Source organism: Colobus angolensis, unplaced genomic scaffold (assembly GCF_000951035.1).
Source record: "Colobus angolensis palliatus isolate OR3802 unplaced genomic scaffold, Cang.pa_1.0 Scaffold667, whole genome shotgun sequence".
In the NCBI taxonomy this organism is placed as follows: Eukaryota; Metazoa; Chordata; class Mammalia; order Primates; family Cercopithecidae; genus Colobus; species Colobus angolensis.
In genome coordinates, this window is record NW_012120343.1 from 54,256 (window position 1) to 58,076 (window position 3,821).

Here is a 3,821-nt window from a genome sequence, read left to right on the forward strand (position 1 = left end):
AGCCTCGCACTACGGGGTCCAATCATTCCTCCTGCCTCAGCCTCCCAAGTAGCTGAGACCACAGGTACACACCACCATGCCTGGTTAATTGTTAAATTTTTTTGTAGAGATAGGCTCTTGATATGTTGCCCAGGCTGGTCTCAAACTCCTGGAGTCAAGTGATCCTCTGGCCTCAGCCTCCCAAAGTATTGGGATTACAGGCATGAGACACTGTGCCCAGCCACATGCCTTTTTTTGTTTTTTTTTTTTGAGACAGTCTCCTAGGCTGGAGTGCAGTGGTGCAATCTCAGCTCACTGCAACTTCTCCCTCCCGGGTTCAAGCAGTTCTCCTTCTTCAGCCTCCCAGGTAGCTGGGATTACAGGAATCCGCCACCACGCCCAGCTATTTTTTGAATTTTGAGTACAGACGAGGTTTTGCCATATTGGCCAGGCTGGTCTCAAACTCCTGACGTCAAGTGATCTGCCCACCTCGGCCTCCCAAAGTGCTGGGATTACAAGCATGAGCCACTACGCCCAGTTCACAATGCTTATATTTCTTCCACCACCACAGCCGACTAATTTTTTTGGATTTTTAGCAGAGACGGGGTTTTGCCATGTTGCCCAGGCTGGTCTCAAACTGCTGGCCTCAAGTGATCCTCCTGCCTCTGATTCCCAAAGTGCTGGGATTACAGGTGTGAGCCACTGGGACTGGCCTGGATGCATTTTTAACAAGTGAAATGCACAGATAAAATTAAGACTGTTAGAACAGAGCTGGCAATCACAGAGGCAGCCTTGACTGTGGGAAACTTCTCTTGAAAAAGCTGACGTTTCTAGCAGGCCGTGGCTGGTTAAACTAAAGGAGGGAAGTGGCCTTTTCTTCCTCCTCCCTGGAGAACAGAATCCTCATTTTGTAGCCAACCCTTACTGCTTAGATGAGCACGCGGCCATGGCTTGGTGTCGGACTCCCAAACCGAGCCAGAACCCAGAGCCAGATGCTGTCAGCAGATGAGGAGGGAATGATGAATTCTTACCCTGAACTTGAGGAGGTACAGGCTTTGGAGCTTGGCACTGCTGGGCAGAAAATGCCTGCATGGGCAGTTAACCGCTGTGTGAGCTAGGAAAAATTACTTAACATCTCTGGGCTGCAGCTTCCGGGTATGTAAAAGGGAATGATATTACCTAGCCTGCAGGTGTCATAAAGAATATGGTTTAAGGCCGAGCGTGGTGGCTCACGCCTGTGATCCCAGCACTTTGAAAGGCTGAGGCAGGCGGATAACCTGAGGTCAGGAGTTCAAAGCCAGCCTGGCCCAAATGGTGAAACCCCATCTCTACTAAAAATACAAAAATGAGCCTGGCGTGGCAGCGGGTGCCTGTAATTCCAGCTCCTCGGGAGGCTGAGGCAGGAGAATCTCTTGAACCCGGGAGGCAGAGGTTGCACGGAGCTGACATCGCGCCACCACACTCCAGCCTGGGAGACAGAGCAAGATTCTGTCTCAAAAAAAGAAAAAAGAAAAAAATTAGCTATACGTGGTGTTTGCATGACTGTAGTCCCAGCTACTTGAGAGGGTGAGGTGGGACGATCACATGAGCCAGGAGTTCGAGGCTGCAGTGAGCTATGATCGTGCCACTGCACTCCAGCCTGGGCCACAGAGTGAGACTCTGTCTCAAAAAATAATAATAAAATACTGACAACTGGGCTCCACACCCAGAGATTTCAGTTTATTCCATCTGGGGTAAAGCCTGGATACTGGCATGTTTAGAAGTTTCTTTTTTTTTTTAGCATTTAAAAAATGGGCAGAGACGGTGAGACCTCATTTCCACAAAAAAATCAAAAAATTAGCCGGACATGGTGGCATGCGTCTATACTCCCAACTACTCAGGAGGCTGAGGTGGGAGGATCACTGGAGCCCAGGGAGGCTGAGGCTGCAGTGAGTCATGATTGAGCCACTGCACTCCAGCCTGAATAACAGAGCGAGACCCTGTCTCAAAAAAAAAAAAAAATTATATATGTTAATGGTGCTATACCAGGAGGCACTGTGGAATGGCTCCAATATTAATTTCTTGCTTTGGACCCTGTACTTGAGTTACGTAAGATCTTCCACTAAGGGAACTGGAGAAAGGATACTCAGGATCTTTCTACCATTTTTGCAACTACCTGTGCATTTATAATTATTTCAAAATAAAAAATTTTTGGCCAGGCACGATGGCTCATGCCTGCAATCCCAGCACTTTGGGAGGCCGAAGCAAGCAGATCACCTGAGGTCAGGAGTTCAAGACCAGCCTGGTCAATATTGAGAAACCCCATCTCTACTAAAAATATAAAAACTAGCCAGGTTGGCCGGGCGCGGTGGCTCAAGCCTGTAATCCCAGCACTTTGGGAGGCCGAGACGGGCGGATCACGAGGTCAGGAGATCGAGACCATCCTGGCTAACACGGTGAAACCCCGTCTCTACTAAAAAAATACAAAAAACTAGCCGGGCGAGGTGGCGGGCGCCTGTAGTCCCAGCTACTCGGGAGGCTGAGGCAGGAGAATGGCGGGAACCCGGGAGGCGGAGCTTGCAGTGAGCTGAGATCCGGCCACTGCACTCCAGCCCGGGCGGCAGAGCGAGACTCCGTCTCAAAAAAAAAACAAACAAACTAGCCAGGCATGGTGGTACGCACCTGTAATCTCAGCTACTCGGGAAGCTGAGGCAGGAAAATCACTTGAACCTGGGAGGCAGAGGTTGCCATGAGCTGAGATCGTGCCACTGCACTCCAGTCTGGGTGACAAGAATGAAACTCTGTCTCAAAAAAACAGGAAAAAAAAAATTTAAAGTGTAACCACATACAATGCCAAGATGTTCATCAAAATCAAATGAAAAAAATCAAGTAATAAAATTATACACACAACATGATTTCATTAGTGTAAAACACACACACACCCCAACATTTTAGAAACATAAATGCATAGAAATAGACTTGAAAGAAAACAAGGAGATCGGAGAGTTTGGGGGTGCTGGTCACAGAAGACTTTGCCCCGCCCCCTTATTTTTTAATTTTTAGGATTGGGTGGGAGATAAAGAGTCTTTCATTTGACTTGTGTTGTTTGAATCTTTATAAGATTGTATTCAAGTTTTACTCATGTAACTACAATGAAAGTGTTATTTTTATTTTATTATTAATTTATTTTGCAGAGATGGGGATTCACTGTGTTGCGCAGGCTGGTTGTGAACTCACAGGCTAAAGCAATCCTCCTGCCCCAGCCTCCCAAAGAGCTGGAATTGCAGGCATGGGCCATCACACCCAGCCGAAAAAATGCTAAAATTATATGGGAAATGTTTGCCATAGAATATTTTACTTTATTTTATTTTTATTTGTATTGTTTTGAGACAAAGTCTCAGTCTGTTACCCAGGCTGGAGTGCAATGGCACGATCTCAGCTCACTGCAACTTCTGCCTCCTGGGTTCAAGCAATTCTCCTCCCTCAGCCTCCCAAGTAGCTGGGATGACAGGTGCTTACTACAATACCCAGCTAATTTTTTATATTTTTAGTAGAGACGGGGTTTCACCGTGTTGGTCAGGATGGTCTCTAACTCCTGACCTCAAGTGATCCACCCGCCTCGGCCTCCCAAAGTGCTGGAATTACAGGTGTGAGCCACAGTGCCCAGCCCACTTTAAAGGGTGTCTTAGTCCATCTTCTGCTGGAATACCTGAGACTGGGTAATTTATAAAGAAACTATTATAGGCCAGGTGTGGCAGCTCATGCCTGTAATCCAGCACTTTGGGAGGCTGAGGCGGGTGGATCACCTGAGGTCAGGGGTTCAAGACCAGCCTGGCCAACATGGTGAAATCCCATCTCTACTA

At 47.6% G+C, this 3,821-nt stretch overlaps 1 protein-coding gene across 1 annotated transcript in view; it reads right to left on the reverse strand.

Annotated features, from left to right (window-relative positions):
* The window catches only part of MMD2 (monocyte to macrophage differentiation-associated 2), a 61,559-nt gene that overhangs the window by 31,905 nt on the left and 25,833 nt on the right, over positions 1–3,821 (reverse strand). The window lies entirely within an intron of this gene.